At 42.0% G+C, this 19,381-nt stretch overlaps 1 protein-coding gene across 13 annotated transcripts in view; it reads right to left on the bottom strand.

The window, feature by feature from the left end:
• Window positions 1-19,381, bottom strand: part of PPP6R3 (protein phosphatase 6 regulatory subunit 3) — a 150,619-nt gene extending 131,238 nt beyond the window's left edge. For 12 of the 13 annotated variants that reach the window (XM_055314472.1, XM_055314465.1, XM_055314454.1 and 9 more), the window contains exon 1: window positions 19,281-19,381. The gene's annotated coding sequence lies outside the window, so the exon portion shown is untranslated. Of the gene's footprint in view, window positions 1-5,292; window positions 5,312-19,280 lie in introns of those variants that run through there. The other variant, XM_055314405.1, reaches the window with a different exon arrangement.

Below are 19,381 nucleotides of genomic sequence, written 5' to 3' on the forward strand. Positions count from 1 at the left end.
AGCTCAGTTCATGATTTCAGGGTGTCAGGCTCCACACTCAGTGGGGAGTGTGCTGAGATTCTCTCTCCCTCTCCTCCTGCCTCTGCCCCTCCCTCTTCTCGTGTATGTGTGTGTGTGTGTGTGTGTATGCGCGGCGCACACACAGGCACACACCCGTCTCTCACACAAATAAATCTAAAAAAAAAAAAGATACCACTCATACCTATCAGAATGGCCAAAATCCAAAACTGTGATTCCAACTATATGACATTCTAGAAAAGAAAAAACCATAAAGACCATAAAAAGATTAGCTGTTGTTGCGAGTTAAGGTAGAAGGGAGGAATGAATAGGCAACATAGAGAATTTCAAAGGCAGTGAAACTATTCTGTAGGATCCTATAAAAGTGAATATATGTCATTATACATTTGTCAAAACCCACAGAATATACACCAAGAGTGAACCCTAAAGTACACTGTGAATTTGGAAGGATAATGATGTGTCAGTATAGGTTCATGGACTGTAATGGACGTACCGTTCTGGTGCTGATGTCCATGGTGAGGATTAACTGTAGGCAGGGAATATATGGTAGCTTTTTCACTTTGGCCTCAATTTTGCTGTGAACCTAAAACAACTCTATGAAATAAAGTTTATTAATTTTTTAAGTGTTTAAAAAATAAATCTTATGTGTATTTTACAACTTAAAAAAGACTGCTAAATAATTGTTCATTTTTAATAGAGCTTAAAAATGTCATATGTCATACATCATTTGAATGAAAGGGAGATAAATGAATAATTTTCTGAAAGAAAAAAAAGGTTTTTCCGCTGCTTAATAGTTGTACTTTACATGCAAAACCAAAGAACAAAAGAATCCAGGTTGTAATTTGGCATTTTCCTATTTCTGCAGCAAACACTGTGTTTCTAAAAGCTTCTAAAAACAATGTACTTTGTTATGCCAAACTAAACAAGCTGAATTACTGGCTATTAAAAACAAAACAAAACAAAACTCTAAAGCCCACCGATATGGGAAACGGCTGCAGGAGACCCTTTGACCATGCAGCAATCGAAGTGAATGAGGCAAAGAGCTCTCTGTACTGCCAGGACTGAGAAATGATGAGTGGTAAAAATGTGTATGTTCCCAACACAGTACAGTTTCCATAAGCACATATATAAGTACGCAAATACACAGAAAAAAATCAAGAAGTCAGACACAAAAGTAATAGCAGAATGTAGAAAAGGATCAGGAGGTGATCAGAAGAGAGTTTGGTATTATCTAGGACTACTTTTTTCAAAACAAATATAATCGCATATTTGAGTAAAAAAAAAACAAAAAACAAAAAAAAACTAAGAGTTTTCATCCCAAACAGAAAAATGGCAATAAACTTAAAAAGAAAAATCCACAATATCCTACACTTCTAGTCAAGATTTCAAAACCAAAGCTAGTAAAAGTTCATCAAATAAGCTATTAACCACTGAGAAAGTCAGTTTGTCACTTCTATACTAGAATGCTTGCAAAAAATAAAAAATAAACACCCATAAATTCAAATTACTCAAAGTTAACATCACTGTTTTATGTGAGAAACATGCTCAGAAAGGTGAAATAATTTGCCCAAAATCAGACAGCTAGTCTGGTCAAGCCAAGGTTCCAATCTAGTTCTCATGAACTTAATCCACCCTTCCTCTAAACCATTCTGGCCATACTGCCCACCTCCCTCCCAGAGGCTCCTTCTTGATATGAAAGATGAACATCCCACACTTATCTTGAGGGAAAAAGTTAAAAATAATGTGTACAATGAATCAAACACAAGTATAGCTATAATAACAGGCACAGGGCAAACAAACTTGGAAGAGACACAATTTACATCTACCAGGGTAAGGTATGTAGGCATGCAGACTTGTAATTTCTCAGGTCTTCTGAATACTGATTGACGCTTATGCAAAACATGTATCTGGCACATGGTTATTCAGAAACACAAGACACAAAGAGTAACCCCAAATAACAGATAACGTCACCAGGCTGGTGGCAGTTTACATTAATTAGGAGGCAATTCAGTAGTAACTGACTCTTAAGTGTCTCCCTTAGGCTCAGGTCATAATCTCAGGGTCCTGGGATCAAGCCCCACATGGGGCTCCCTGCTCAGCGGGGAGCCTGCTTCTCCCTCTCCCTATGCCACTCACTGTTCCTGCTGTGGGCGCATGTTCTAATAAATAAAATCTTAAAAAAGCAAAACAAAACTGAACAGGCCTGACAATACGGTAAATGGCAGGAATGGACTTCCTCTATATTTTTCTGGAGATACATACAAACATGCCCAGTAATATTTATTTTTAATCTTCACAATAATTCTGCTAAGCCAGTTCTCTCTCCACCCCATTCCCCCTATAATTCTTTCTTTCTTTCCTCAATGCCCCAGAAGATTATGGAGCTTTATTTTTTGAAGTTTGATGGAAACAATAGTTACATTGTCTATGCATTTCAAACACTTTGTCCTCATTGAAAAACCACTGGGATAGGGAAAGAAGTAGCTATTAAATCTTCACTCCCAACATCAGCAGTGTTGGCATCAAACCCAACCCTCTCCTAGGAAGGCTGTGGCAGAAGCAGGACCACAATCTGCAGGGCCTGTGAACCACAGGGCCACAAAGTGAGTTCCAACCCTAGCCCAGCCTACATACCCTCCAGTCTCTCGATGCTTCTTTTGTTTTTGACTGTCCCTCTTTCATTTATTAGTCAACGTAAGAAAAGATTTCATATAAAAAAATAAGCACAGAACAGTCCTTCCGCTCCCTCAGAATAGGTCATGTGCTCTAAATGCTGAAATGCACTCTCTCTCTCTCTCTTTTCACTTGGCTCATAATCTATTTTGATCCACATCCCTTTTCCAGATTGTTTTTGGTGTTCTGCACTAGGCCAGTCACATGTGAGGACCACATAAATGTTTTCTAGCAATGAAATGATCCCATTTTAAAAAGGTAGTATCTTTGAAATCTTTCCCATCTCTAGACATAAAAATGACTTAACAAATGTGAAGAAGTAGAAAATCCCTAAGAAATCCCTTACTGACACAAAACCGCTCCACATTAATGGAGAAAAAAACTCATATTTGCCAGTTCTTAACAAATTTAATATCCTCTATCACTTGTAATTTCTCAGGTCTTTTTAATACTGATTGATACTTATGCCACACATATATCTGGTACTTGGGTATTCAGAGGTAACAACAAAGAGTAAGGGTGCCTGGGTGGCTCAGTCGGTTAAACCTCTGCCTTCAGCTCAGATCAAGATCCCAGGACTCTGGGATGGAGCCTGCATCAGACTACCTGCTCAGCAGGAAATCTGCTTTTCCCTCTCCCTCTGGTCATGCACTAGTGGGTGCACTCTTTCTCCCTAGCTTTCTCTCTAAAATAAATAAATACAGTCTTTTTTAACAAGACACATGTAAAATGTTAAGGTAACAAAAAGTTTGTTCGTGAAAGGGCAGAAAAATACCTATTAAGACAAACATTAACCAAAAGTCACTTGGTATAGCTACACCAATATCTGACAAAATATACTTTAATGGAAAAGTATTCCTAGCGAGACAGATTCACCACAAGATGATTCTAAACCTATGGGCACAAAGCAAAACCTAAGAGCACCTCAGAGATGTGACAGGGCTCCCATTATAACAAAGGATTTCAACAATACTCCTCTGCAAGTGACGTAACAGCAGACAAACTAGATACTAGTCTGAATGCGAATCAATCAATGCATTTCACTTAATATACACAGAAAAACCTCACCTTAAAATCAGAAACACACTGGCTTTTTAGACACAGATACACTGGAAGACTGATAAAAATTTACCACAAACCAGACATCATTAAAACAGCCTCAACAGGGCAGCCCTGGTGGCTCAGTGGTTTAGCGCCGCCTTCAGCCCAGGGCCTGGTCCTGGAGACCCGGGATGGAGTCCCACGTCGGGCTCCCTGCATAGAGACTGCTTCTCCCTCTGCCTGTGTCTCTGCCCCTCTCTCTCTCTCTCTCTGTGAGTGTCTCTCATAAATAAATAAATAAAATATTTTATAAATAAATAAATAAATAAATAAATAAATAAATAAATAAATAAATAATTTTAAAGAATAAAACAGCCTCAACAATATTCCAAAAAAATCAAAATCACACTGGATCACACTTCATTAACACAATATATGTTAGCAGTCAATAACAAATATTAAGAAAAGATAAAACTACACCAGAATTTTTCAATATACTTTCCAAACTCTTTAATCAAAGAAAGAATCATAATGAAAATCTTAATATATTCAGAACTGAAAGATAAAAATTCTACATAGTGAAACTTGAGATATAGTCAAAGTAGCATTTAAATGAAAATTACCTTACTTAGAATATATGTACACCTAAGTAAGTAGATGAAAAAGCAGAATATTATAGACCTAAGCATTCCATTTAATAGGTTAAAAATTAGTGACTAATTCCAAATTAGGCAGATTCAAAAGAAATTAAAATTTTCTGCCAATATATTTGAAAATGAAGACAAAATAAATTTTAGAAAAAATGTAAATTACCAAATGTGACTCAAGAAAAATAAAGACCAGGCAGCCCACGTGGCTCAGCGGTTTAGTGCCGCCTTCAGCCCAGGGCCTGATCTTGGAAACCTGGAATCGAGTCCCACGTCAGGCTCCCTGCAAGGAGCATGCTTCTCCCTCTGCCTGTGTCTCTGCCCCTCTCTCTCTGTCTCTCTCATGAGTAAATAAATACAATCTTTAAAAAAAAAAAAAAAGAAAAAGAAAGACCCTAATGATCCTGTAAATGTTAAAGCAACCAAATCAGTAATTTTAAAATGTCAGACAGAAAATATCAGGCAGGCTCTGATAGTTTTACAGGCAAATTTTATCAAACATTGAAGGAACAGGTAATGCCAATTTTACATATTCTCTAAGAGAATGTATTATTATAGAGGAAATGCCATAGCTTATTTTATTAGACTAGAATAACCCTGATTATAAAACTTATCAAGGTTGATATAAAAAAAGGAAAATTATAGACCAATCTTACCAATTAACACAGATTCATAAATCCTAAGTTATTTAGTGAGTCAAAACATTAAAAAAATACCAGAAAAAAATTTTAATAATACAGTATTTCTTTAAAATATGTCATGATCAAGATGGATTAATTCCAAGTTCATTTCAATATTATCTTAATTTCAAAATTGCCTTAATTTTTTCCACATTACCAGATTAAAGTTGAAAATCATATTATCATCATCTCAATAGATGGAGAAAATGCATTCAGTTGAGTTTAATACCTACTTGTGATTTTTTTTTTTATTTCTCTTTAATACTGAAGCAATCTTCTTCGACCTGTTAATGGGGAAAAAAGTACCATACATTTAAGGATGAAATATAAAAGCATTTCCTTTAAAATTCAGAATAAGACAATGATGTCTGCCATTACCAGTTATAGTCTCCACTGCAATGGCTGTCCTCAAGCAGTGCAAAAAGACTAGAATAAGATATAAAAAGTAAAAGTACTAGAAAGAAATGAACTGCCATTATTCAAAGATGAGATGATTATCTACATAAAAACCCCTAGAGTCCACAGGCAAATTATTAAGTTAGAGAAGGTACAGCATAGAAGAGCTGCATATAAAGGTACCTGCACTGCCATTTGGCAAATAGAAAATTTAACTTAAAAAATCATTACCAATAGCAACAAAAATTATAAAGTACCCAAAGAATAAATCTAACAAAAAATGTGTAAAACTTTCAGGGAGAAAAACCATAAAACCTATTTTTTTGTTTTTTATTTATTTTTTTAAAAGACTTTGTTTATTCATGAGAGACACCGGGAGAGAGGCAGAGACACAGGCAGAGGGAGAGGCAGGCTTCATGCAGGGAGCCCAACGTGGGACTTGATCTGGGGACTCCAACATCATGCCCTGAGCTGGAAGGCAGACGCTCAACCGCTGAGCCACCCCCTAGGAATCCCCATAAAAGTTTTTAAAAGACAATTACCTATAAACCAAAAGTCTGTTTCCTCTTGTAACAGGCCAGTACACCAATAAGATCAGGTCAGAAGACATGGAAATCCTCTTTTGCCCTTTTATTCCATGCTTTCAAAAAATACTTTTTAAAAAGCCCCATAAACACAGTAAATAAACAAGTCATAAATTGGGAAAAGTATTCTTCACACAGATAATTAACACAAGACTATTAATCAGAATACGCAAGAATTCCTACAAGGATGCCTGGCTGGCTCAGTCTGTGGAACATGCAACTCTTGATCTAGAAGTCATGAGTTCGAGCCCAACATTGAGCGTACAGTTTACTTAAAAAAAAAAAACTCCATAGGCAAAAAAAAAAAAAAAAGACATAAGCAGGCACTTTAGAGAGGTAGAAATGAAACTGCCAAAAGCATACTTCATTAGTAGTTAGAGAAAAGAACATTGTAACTATGCAAAAATATACTAATAAAAATGGGCAAAGAGGGACACCTGGGTGGCTCAGAGGTTGAGCATCTGCCTTCGGCCCAGGGCATGATCCTGGAGTCCCTGGATCAAGTCCCACATCAGGCTCCCTGTGTGGAGCCTGCTTCTCTCTCTGCCTATGTCTTTGTCTCTCTCTGTCTTTCATGAATAATTAAATAAAATCTTTAAAAAAAAATGGGCAAAGGATTTGAAGAGAATTTTCTCTAGAAACTTCCAATGAGCACAGGAAGAGATGTCCAACAGCAATAGTCACGAAGAAAAAGCAAATCAAAGCCACAATGATATACCACACTTCACACCCACTAGGATGGCTATTAATTTTAATGGAAAATAATAAATGTTGGTAAAGGATATGGAGAAATTGGAACCCTGATACAGTGCTGGGAAAAGTTTGACAGTTCCTCAAAATGTTAAACAGAGTTACCATGAAACCCAAGAATTCCACTCCTAAGCATACACCAAGAAAAATAAAAACGTATGTCCACCCAAAGACTTGCACACAAATGCTCATAACAGTATTACTCATAACAGCCAAAAAGTAGAAACAATCCAAATGTCCATCAACTGATAAATGGATAAGAACACTGGGCATATCCATATGACAATGTATAGGACAATAAAAATGCATGAAGTACTGATACTGACACCTGCTGCAACACGGATGAACTGTGAAACCTGACACTAAGTGAAAGCAGCCAGACGTGAGAGACAGTGTATCATACAGTGTATGATTTGTCATATCCAATGTCCAGAATTGGCAAATCAGTACAAAGTATAGGTGGTTGCCTTGAAGTTAGGTAGAAATAGGGAAGGACTGCTAAAGAGGACAAGGTTTCTTTTCAGGGTGATGAAAATGTTCTCAAATTAGACTGTGGTCTAATTACACAATTCTATATTACAAAATTACACAATTCTGTGAATATACTAAAATGCATTAAACTCTACACTTTACTTTTTGTTTTTTAAGATTTTTGAAGAGAGAAGAGCAAGCATGGAGGAGGGTATTGGGGGAGGGAGAAAGAATCTGAAGCAGACTGCACTGAGCATGGAGCAGGATATGGGGCTCAATCCCACAATTGTAAGATCATGACCTGAGGCAAAACCAAGAGTCAGACGCTTAAACAACTGAGCCACCCAAGTGCTCCTGGACTCTATATTTTAAATGGATGAAATGTAGATGTGAATTATATCTCAATAAAGCTTATTTTTTAAAAATTGGCAAATATAAAAAAAATCTTACAATATCAGTGTTGGCAAGGATGCAGAATAACAATGCTGGTAGGAGGGTAAACGGGTACAACCACCCTGGAATACAATTTGCACCATTGACGAAAGTTAAAAATGTATAGGTCCCACTACCCTGCAATTTTCTCCAAGGTATATACCCTGGGAAATTGTTTCTGCATTTGTTCAAAGCAGCACTGTTTCTTTACTGGAAACAATTTTATCTTCCAATGACTGGACAAAGATTGAGATCTACCCAGTCTGAAACAGAACATAGAACTGAAAAAGAATGAAGTATAGCTCCATGCACCAATATGGCCAAACCTCCCTGTCCACACATCCTCCCTTCCCTCCCTTCCCAGCTGCAATTCCATGCTCCCTACCCCATTACAATCACTCCGTTAACCTCTTGCTCAGCCACTTATAACCCAGGAAACCCACAACCCCAACACCACTGCAGCACTGCCTACTCTGCTTCCAGTAAAACAAACTCAAGTGCTGTCTGTTCTCACTTTAAACTCAGGATCACTTCCCTGGGGTTGGCCTGTCCCTCTCCTGTTTGTCCCTACCAGCCTCCAGTCACCTAATCTTCACTGACTGCTGATAACTTCTATTTCATCAAGAGAAAAAAGAAAGAGAAGCATGTCCACATGCTCCCACTACCCCAACTCTCAGCAAGGAGGACCCCACAGGCTCTCTACCTGGGCACTCTGCCCATTTCCTGCCACCTTCCCAAGAGCACAGCTCCAGCCAGTGTCTGCCTCCTGCCTCACTGGGTTGCTGACTCCATAAAGAATCATCTCCCGCCACAGATACCAAAATTCTGTCATTTCTGCCATCTCAACAAAACCTGCTCAGGGTCCCAAATCTCTCCCTTCGGTGTCATGGCACATGCCCATGAAAGAACTTTCTTTACCTGCTGTCCTCTTCTCTCCATCCTCTGTAAGCCTCCCTCCCAGGCTTCTCAGACACCAGCACGTGGGAACTGCTCTCAAAGCTGCAGGCGGCTTCAGCACTGCCAGAGCCACCCAACAAGCCCCGGCCCTCTGTTCACTTGACCTGACAGCAGTGGCAGTGGGCACAGGTTCTCCCTCCCTCCTTGGCATCCCAGACAACACACTAGCCTGATCCTCCTACACCTCAGAGACGGCCCATCCCTGTTGTCTCTGCTGATTTGGCCTCCATTCCACCTTGGGGTGCTCAAGTGTCATCCAAACACTGAAGCCTCAAACATTTCTAGCTTCAGCCCAGACCTCTCCCCTCAACTCCAGACATCTTAATCCTCCATGTGTCTGGCTGGTTCTCTAAAAGCTCCACAAACTTCACATGTCCAAGCTTAACCCAAATCTTGATGGGACATCCACAACCCATACCTCCCATGGTCTTCCCTTTCTTCACACACAACTCCCACTGCAAGCAAAGCCCCTAGTACCATCCTTCACTCCACTCTTACACCTACATTCAATCTGTCCACAAATCCTGTCAGTCTACCTTCAAGATGCATCCAGAACCCAACCACTTCTCATGGCCACCCTGTGCCCCCTCAGCCCGAGTTGCAATCATTGCTCAGCTGGATCCTGAGGCAGCACAGGGGCAGCAGCTACCCTGACAGCTTCAGGTCTGGTATCACACTTGTGCTCAAAACACTACAATGACTTCCCATCTCACTCAGAGAAAAAGATAAAATCCTAACAATGGTCTGTGTGACGGCCCCAAGGACCACCCCTACCCCCTCTGATGTTAATCTACTACCACTCTCCCTTGGGCTCTCCCTCCAGCCAGTGGGCATCCCCAGTGTCCCTTTAACATAGCAGGCACAACCCTTCTTAGCATCTCCAGCAGGACCCTACCTGTAAGGGTCCTCCCGCACCTCTACCCCACCCCCACCCACAGGGCTCCTTCCCACATCTCCTTCTGTTCAGAGGCCCCCTTCTCAGGAAGTCCACCCTGACCACCTTTCAAACCTCACAAAGTCTCCATCCACCCACCTCCCTGCTTCACTTTTCTCCCTGCTACATCAATACTGCTCTATCTTTGACTTACATGTTAACTCTTTCCCCCAATGAAATGTAAGCTCCATGAGGGCAGAGACTTTTGTTTGCTTTACTCATGCTAACATATCCAGCATTAAAACATATACCTTAGTGCCTAAGACATACTCAAACCTCAAACATTTGAATAAAGGAATTTCAAAAACAATACTGGGGGGGGCACAAAATAAAATGATTCTATCCTAGTTAAAGACTTAGAAAAAATTAAGGTACATTATATAAGAATACTTTCACATATGGCAATAGCATAAAGCAAGAAAATGCTGCATGCAGTGTAGTGCTTGCCTTCTGGAGATGGAAGAGGAAGAGGTGGTCAGGGTAAGACATACAGCCAAAGGTAGTAGCAACATTCCATTTCTTAAGCTAGTTAGTCGGTACATAGTTGCTGGTTTTAACATGTAGTACCTACACATGCCACTATATACTCTCTGAATATATGATCACATTAAAAATTAAAATAAAAAAGTAGATTAGAGCAGGACAGGCCAAATCCAGCCCACCATCTGTTTTGTTTATGAGGTCCTGGTTTTCAAAATAGTTTTATTATTTTTCCATTGACCTTTAATTAAGAAACAATATCATATTCATTTGAAATGTACAACTTGGTTATTTGGTATTTATATATTCCACTTTGTTTTTGTAAATAAAGTTTTACAGGAAGACAGTCATCATTTTTTTTGTTGTTGTTTAGGGTGGTTTTTTTTTGGGGGGGGGCTGGAGGGGAAGAGAGAGAGATGGGGGAAGAGGGGACAGAGGGAGAGAATCTTAAGTAGGCTCCACACAGCACAGAGACTGATCTCACAACCCTGAGATCATGACCTGAGCTGAAAGCAAGAGTTGGACGCTTAACCCACTGGGCCACCTGGGCGCCCCAATAGCCACCTTCACTTGTTTAGATTTTGTCCGTGGCTGCTTTCATATCACAATGACAGAGCTGAGTAGTTAAGAGATCACACAGCCTGCAAAGCCTAACATATTTACTAACTGCCCCTCTACAGAAAAGTGTTGTCCAGGGACACATAGGTGGCACAGTCATGATATCAGGGTCCTGAGATTGAGCCCTGGGCAGGCTCACTGCTCAGCTGCTTCCTTTTCCTCTGCCACTCACCCGCCACCCAGCTCATGCTTTCTCTCTCTCTCAAAGTCTTAAAAAAAAAAAAAAAAGTATTATCTGGTTATAACATGGAATCTGTAAAGAAATTAAGTGCAAAATAAAAAAGATCCAATTATCTGTTAAAATGCATTGATCCCTCAAAGCATATATAATTTTCTTCAAGAGCACAGTACACTGAAAAATATGGCTCTATGTAACATAGGAGACTCTAAAGCAAAGAGTTACCTTTATAATGTCATAAGTGCCAGAAACAGGATTAAAGACTGTTTTAGAAAGCAAAATGCAAAACTTCAAATTTATGATCTCTACTCTCATCAAAGTAAGAAAATACCACATTTACCTAAGTAAAGCATATATAACATTATCCAAATTTAGAAAGAAAAAACACTAATTCCATAACCTCTAATATATAATATAAATACTACCTCCTCTCTCTGTCTCTCTCTCTCTCTCTCTATATATATACACACACACACACACACACACAACTCCTCTCTCTCCCTCTCTCTCTAAACACACACACATATAAAAACACTAATTTCGTAACCTCTCTTAACCTGTATCATCATCACACAGGACCTCCCCAGAGCCACTAGTCAGACCTCAAAGTTCTCTAAGATCCCTCAATATTCCATTTCACTTCTTTAGGAGATTCACTGCACCTTATATTAGTCATTTCTGTACTTATTTCTATTGTTATTAGGAAGAAGACTGATAACAGTAATAATATCAATAAAACTACTACTGTGCTAGACATTGTGCTAATTAGTTTAATTAATTTATTTTTAAAGATTTTATTTATTTGACAGAGAGAGGGAGAGAGAAAGAGAGAACGCATGCGCATGACCAAGAGGAAAAGCAGATGGAGGAGAAGCAGGCTCCCAAACAAGCAAGGAGCCCCACATGGGGCTCCATGCCAGGACCCTGGGATCATGACCTGAGCCAAAAGTAGACGGACGCTTCACCAACTGAGCCACCCAGGTGCCCATAATCAGTTTACATTTAATATTCATGTCACAGATAAGGAAACTAAATGAACAAAGATGTCATCTAATATTAGGATTACAAAGCTGGAAGACTGTGGGAATCAGAAGTCAAAGCCCGTTATTTTAGATCCTTATGTACTCTTGACCTTCACAATATATTCTGAACTGGGGAAGGAGAACAGTATTAATCTGTGAAAACTCCTTTAGTTTAAAATACTATGCACCTATCATAGGTACCAAATACAGAGTCATTGAATCCATGTAAGGGTGTAATAAATCAAGGATGAGAGGTCCATAGTAGAAAGAGCATTTTTTAATCAGAAGGGGCAGGGTCTTGCTTGCAGGCAACAGAGTCAGATGATTCGTGCACAATGTCCAGAGGCAATAGAAACCCTGTGTGTCTCCAGGTCAAGAAAAGAAAACTGGAGACGCTATCCCCTCATCTGCTACGACAGAAAACTGACAAGTACTACCACCAAAAGGAAACAACTCAGAAGTTAAGCATTTATTCTCAACTCTAGTGAGATCCAGTTGTGATGTCACTCTTGAAGCAAATCACACTAGAAATTGCACTCTAGGGGGGGGCCACCAAAACCCTAAGGAATCACCCAGGAACTGAAATTTGTCAGCTGCCTACAGGTCCCTTCTCCAGCATGGCCTGCATTTTTCTCTAGGAATCAATGACCTCTAATGTCTGTTCCAGCTCCAAAATCATGACTCTCAAGAAAGGAAGCCCCAAATAGCCAATCAAGTCAGTACTTTTCAATATTCCTCCTGCCACTGCCCCCATCCACGGACCAAAAGCCCAGATCTTACCAAGGTCCAGCCAATGTCTATGGACTACAGGCCACCACAGAACACGCCTCAGTGGGTGGTCACACCCCTGCCTTACTTGCCCTGACTGGGGTCTCAGGGTCCTTGGCTGTTCACATAAGCTTTCCTTTTTCCTCTTGTGAAAGCATATCTCTGACACTAGCACTGTTGTTCATATTTATATCCAGGTAAAGGAACTCAAGGCTCCAACCAGCAATCCAAATAGCCTTCTCCAAGTCTAATTCAAGACCCAGTCAGACTCCTATTCCTGCAGCCTTTTTGTTCTTCTAATGTTCCAAAGTAACAATCTTTAATTCATCTTTCCTGTAGGTCACCAGATTTCATGGCAGTCAACCTCTGGGTTACACAGACCATTCCAAGTCAATATATATTCCCATTGCAAAAAAAAAAAAAAAAAAAAAAAAAAAATAATATATATATATATATATATATATATATATATATATTCCCATTGCAAGAAATTTTGGAACAAATAAAACCCTATTTTTCTCCAAAGTCACCAAAAAGTACAAAAGCAGAGCTTCTTTATATCAGTAAAAAGATGTTCAGGACCTATCAAACTTTGTTTGTATAAACTCACAGTTCACTGTGTTGTCCTCTCTAATACTTATAAAACAAGTCAATGCTAGCCAGCTGTAAGCAACAAGTGGTAAAACACCTCCGCCCAGAGTAAACTCAGATCTTTGCCAAGTCTGTGACATGAAAATATCCCCAATAAGGTGAGAAGCCTTTCAACTACTGCCAAAATTCCCTTTCCCCTCCTTTTTTAAAAAAGAGAGCGTGATAGAGCAAACACGGGGGGGGGGGGGAGATGGAGAGATGGAGACCACTAATATCTGTGGTCTTGCAGAGCAGAGGATTAAATGGAGAGGGAGAAGCAGACTCTTCACTGAGCAGTGGGGCTTGATCCCATGACCCTGGGATCATGACCTGAGCCAAAGGCAGACGCTTAGCCAACTGAGCCACCCAGGTGCCCTGGTTCCCTTTCCTTTGACCTGCTTCTTCGCTAGCTGATCTACCTGATGCCAGTGCATCATCATTCAAACCCTGAAATAAACTGAGTATTGATTCGACTAGTAACTATCTCCTCTCTCCAAGTAAATAAAAATAAATGGGAAGGGAGAGCGGAAGAAAAGGGGTTTCTGTGGCAACTAAATCTAAGCCAAGGTCAAAAGACCACAAAAACAAATCTCCAGTCAACCTACGTCCAACTGCAGCAGGAAAAAAAACCCATTCCCACTGGTGGCACAATCAACCTCAAGGATGCTTAAGAAACATGGCATGAATCTACAGCAAACCTCCAATCGGTATGGAACCTGTCAGTGTTTCCGGTATGACTGACTTACAACCAACATCTGTGGAGCAAAAAACAATATAGCCCAATCCTATTTGTCATTATAAAACAGCTTCACCAGCACAGGAACAATGGGATTGCTTTCTAATTTACACCAAACCAAGGAGGCAAGTCAAAGTAACCACTTAGTAAATATAAGAAACAAAGGTGTAACTACTTTATTATTTGGCAAGAGACTTCAGGCAAACTCAACCTGCAAAGGAGCAAACCTCCCAGGCCAGTAGAGCCTCCCTGAGGAGTCCACTTACACCAAGTACAATTCTAACAAGCTTTGTTACATGGCCTCCCAGCCAAAACTGCATCCCTTTCCTAATTGCTACCTTTCCCTCTAAACTGCAAGTCCTTAAGTGCCTGTTCATGAGTGAATCCCTAATACAGTTCCTGGCAAAGTAAGGATTCAATTACTATATTTGCTGATCAAATAAATGATCTGGATTAGAAGAAGTTGGTAGGGGAGGGGTAGCTTGTCATTCTCAACAACAGCCATAAGCTGAATTTCAGGATGAAAGATTAGAAAGGCCTCCACGATTGTCTCCCTTTTATATATTCAGATACTAACATTCCAGTTGCTGAAAATTTGTATAGTTTTAATAGTTCTTAAACTAATATTCTTCCATTCAATAAACCGGACGATCTAAATTGTAAGTATGTGTGAGAAAAGGACATCTGCCTTTCTACTACTGCACCTCATCCCTCTCCGTCTTCGCCCCCTCCAGAAGGAAAAAATACTCACCCATTTGGGCCAGAGTCCAGGGCCCAGAGGAGCCCCTTTTACTAGCAAGCAAGGGTCTGTGTTAAACGTGAAGCATGAAGTATGCCTCTCTTGCCTTCAAAAGACAAAACTGGCAAATGGATCCTGGGCTAACTCTCTGGAAATAGGTCTTCATTACAAAAGAAAAAAAAGATAATGATGAAGCTGGCATCTAAAAACAGAACTGACAGCTAGCTGACTGACTGGATGAAAGCACAGGATATAAAACTCAAAAATCACGGTATAAAGTTATTACACATAAGAGCAAACAACCCTAAACACCCAAGAGTGCTAAGTTTCAGCACAATATGGTAATGTATTTTCATGAGATAAAGGCAAAAAAGTTTCTAAATTATATCAAGCAATCAATTCATTTAAAATTTCTTTCAAAGGTCAGTCTTTAGGCACCTGAAAACAACATGTATACTGTCTCTCCCTACTACGAAGTAATCTCCAAGACAGGATCTAGGGACCACAAGAGACCGAGCTCACAGATCACCTGAAGGATTCCCTGACCCACAAGTAGTCACTAATATCTGTGGTCTTGCAGAGCAGTTCCAAAACCTAGCTATACTTCAGTTATTACCTGGGGAGCTTCCGAAAAATATATTCTCAATACCACCAAAAATTTCCAGAAGTGGAGCCCATCATCCATGGTCTTAAAAATGTCCCAAATGATTCTAATGCAAGCCAGCCTACCCTCTATCTAGAACAGGGCTCCTCAGTTTCTGCACTATTAATATTTGGGGCTGGATAATTTTATGTTTCGGTGCTATCCTGTGCATTATACGATGTCCAGCAGCATCCCTGATCTCTACCCAAGTTGCACATTGCCCATCCCCACAGGTATGACAGGCAAAAATGTCTCCAGACATTGCCAAATGTTTCTTTGGGGGCAAATCACCCCCGAGTTAGTTAACATCTATCTACAGTAAATTTAAAAAGCCAATTACCTGACATTCTTTAAAGAAGAAATAAGGGGGATCCCTGGGTGGCGCAGCGGTTTAGCGCCTACCTTTGGCCCAGGGCGCGATCCTGGAGACCCGGGATTGAATCCCACGTCAGGCTCCCAGTGCATGGAGCCTGCTTCTCCCTCTGCCTGTGTCTCTGCCTCTCTCTCTCTGTGTGTGTGTGTGACTATCATAAATAAATAAAAATTTAAAAAAAAATAAAGAAGAAATAAGAAAGCTGCTTAGGGGATCCCTGGGTGGCTCAGCGGTTTAGCGCCTGCCTTTGGCCCAGGGCACGATCCTGGAGTCCCGGGCTCGAGTCCCACATTGGGCTCCCGGCATGGAGCCTGCTTCTCCCTCCTCCTGTGTCCCTGTGTCTCTGCACCACCCCCCTCTATAATAAATAAATAAATCTTAAAAAAAAGAAGAAGAAAAGAAAGAAAGAAAGCTGCTTAAAGCTAAGAGCCCAGACCTATTTCTTCAGTCCACCTGACCTAAGTAACTAACAAACTACTCTGCCCACATGGGGACTCAGATCTTGACTTATGAAGACCAAACCAAAACTTCTTGTGCTTTTTATCAAATAAACTAAACGCTGAGTTTTAGGTGAGCAGATGATTAGAACTTCATTGTTACTAGCATTTATTCTTCTTAGGAGTATTAAAACATTGTAAAATTTTAGACCAATATACTCTCATGCTGCCTCTCAAATATCCAAAATATAAAACTGCAAGACACAAGTTCACGACAGTAACAAACTAAATACTGATCCTGACAAATACTGTTTTAAGGAAGAGATTCTTGCAACTAACTGCAATTCCAATACAAACTGGGGGGCGGGGACTTTTGTCTGCTATGAGCACATTACTTTTATACCAAATTGATGCAAAAACTATCTTAAAGAAGCAAATCTCACCATGTCAAATCTTTTTTTTTTTTTTTAAGATTTTATTTATTCACGAGAGACACAGAGAGGCAGAGACATGAACAGAGAAGCAGGCTTCCTGTGGGGAGCCTGATGTGGGACTCGATCCCAGGAGTCTGGGATCACAACCTGAGTCAAAGGTAGACTGTCAACCACTGAGCCACCCAGGTGTCCCACAAATCTTAATCTAATTACCATTCGTTTTCTGTCCAGCTATGGTCTGATTTTCATATTCTCAAGTACTTAATTCAAACTTGTAAGTTTTTGCATTGTCTTGCTACACTTCACATAAAAATTATAGTTTTCTAATCCAAAACAATCTTCTTCCTGTTCTTAAGTTATACCAGCAAGATGCTCACTTCTACTTACAACTGCCTAAAAACATTTCCCCAGTGCAAATAAAGCAAGCCAGATCCCAAGCAATAATACCAAAGGACCGGCAAGCATGGTTTTGAGTACCAGGAAAAAGAGCATAGGGCAGGAATTTGAAGACTGAGTATTAGGTGTAACTTGAGTGAATGGCATTTTGTTAGATACTGCAGAACTCCATAATCAGACACACTGAAAGGCAAAACAGCTTCCAAAGCATCCATGCAGGACAACAGTTATCTCCCAAACTGGTTTCACTGAAGTATATGTCAATGCACAACAACCTTTCAAACCTCAATAACCCAGAGGTACCCTGAGAAATCTTGGAGTTGATATGGGGACCAATCACACTCAAGACCTAGTATCCCAAGGACAGAATCTAACCCAAGCTTTTGATGGGCTTTTCTTTATTTAACCACCTCTTAGAGGAAACATCGTAAGGCACCACCACTCATTTATTGCTCCCAGAAACATCTGTTATTTAATGAATCTTCAACCACCCCTCTTCTGAAAAAAATTAAAATAACTTCCAGTTCACTTTCTCAGCAGAACTAATACACAGAGCTGGGACACCTGGGTGGCTCAGTGGTTTGGCACCTGCCTTCGGCCTGGGGCGTGATCCTGGAGTCCCAAGATCACATCCCACATCAGGCTCCCTGCATGGAGCCCCTGCTTCTCCCTCTGCCTGTATCTCTGCCTCTCTCTCTCTCTCTCTCTCTCTCTCTCTCTCTGTCTTTCATAAATAAATAAATAAATAAATAAATAAATAAATAAATAAATAAATAAATAAATAAATAAAATCTTTAAATAAACAAATACACAGAGCTTTCTGAAGATAGTCACCAAGTCACAAACACTCACCTAGCTTCCAAATACTAAACATTGAAAAATCAAAGTTCAAGTAGTAATAGCCACTAATTGCACTAAGCTGATCCTACAGGCCAGGCCCCGTTTGTAGCCCATTTACTCCCAACACACTTACGAGGCTGACACTATTACTATTATTGTCACATTGCAGGGAAAGCAGAGAGGTGGAGGCACTTGTCCAAGGTCACTGGGCTAGAAAGTGGTGAAGCCAAGACCTGAGTCCGGGAAAGCCTAACTTCGCAGTAAAGAAAGCGGAAACACCAGCACCTCTTAGGAGACGTTTATTCCCGTGGCTGGAAATCCAGTGTTCCTTTCCCCACTTGCTGCTGCCTACCTGCCACATGACCTTGAGGACATAAATCAAAGTAAAGTTCACGTGGTCACAAAGTGGAACAACATCCACGTTAACAAGGGCCGTGGGGACGAAAGGAAACCACCACCAAGTGCCCCTCCCATAAAAGCAAAACATAAACAAAGCTCCAGCCGACCCAGAGAGAAAACGTTAGGCAACGATAGGAAGCTGAGGCTGAGCCGTCGGGACATAGGGGAACAGCCATGGGCTCATCTCGTGCACCTACAACCCACAGCGCAGGCTGCGAGGAGAGCACGCCGCGCGCGGAGGAAGCCCTGCGAGTTCGCCACGGATGGGCTTCTTTAAGAGGAGGTACTTCCAGCCGCGCGGAGGACCACCCCCCTCGCTCATATTCGCCAGGGAGGCGTCCGTGACCAGGTCTACATTCGAGTCCCAACACCGGAGTTAAAAGCGCCGCTCGGAAGGCTGCGGAAACGCTCGGGGCTGGGCTCCGCGTGTGCCGAGGGCTCTGCGGCGGAAGAGCAGAGCCCCACAGAACTTGTTCCACGCAGCACCGAGTCCAACAATGGCCTGCGCCAGTCTGCTGCGAGCGGCCGCCTCAACTTGACACGCTCCCGGGCCCGCGCCCAGAGAAGTTGTCCCGGGCGGGCGGGCGGGCGGGCGGGCAGGCGGCGGGGCCGCAGAGGGGCCGGGCCCGGCCGGGTGAGGGGCGCGCCCCGCCCGCCGCCGCCGCCGCCGCCGCGCAAGGCCGCGGACGTCAACCCGGGCGCAAAGTTCGCTGCCGGCCCGCGGCCCGCCCCGGCGCCCGGCCCGGCGAGGCCCCCCGCGCCCCGCGGCGGGCGGGCAGGCGGCTGACAGACGCGGGCGGGGACGGGCCGGGGAGCCCGGGCGCCGCACCTCCACGGCCGCCGAGCGGCGAATTCCGGGGGGGAGGGGAGGGGGCCGGGACGCTCCCTCCCCGCGCCGCCGAGGCCGGGCGGACGGGGCTCGCCGCCGCCGCCGCCGCCCGCGCGCCGCGCGCCCCACGCACCCCGCGCCGCAGCCCGCTCCGCCGCCCCCCCACCCCCATTACCTGGAGGTGCCCGCGACCCGCCGCTAGTTGCGCTCAGGCGGGAAACGCGCTCACCGACACCATCAGCGAAGCGCCCAAAATGGCGGACGTATCAAGCAGGC

This window comes from Nyctereutes procyonoides, unplaced genomic scaffold, assembly GCF_905146905.1.
Source record: "Nyctereutes procyonoides isolate TBG_1078 unplaced genomic scaffold, NYPRO_anot_genome, whole genome shotgun sequence".
Lineage (NCBI taxonomy): Eukaryota > Metazoa > Chordata > Mammalia > Carnivora > Canidae > Nyctereutes > Nyctereutes procyonoides.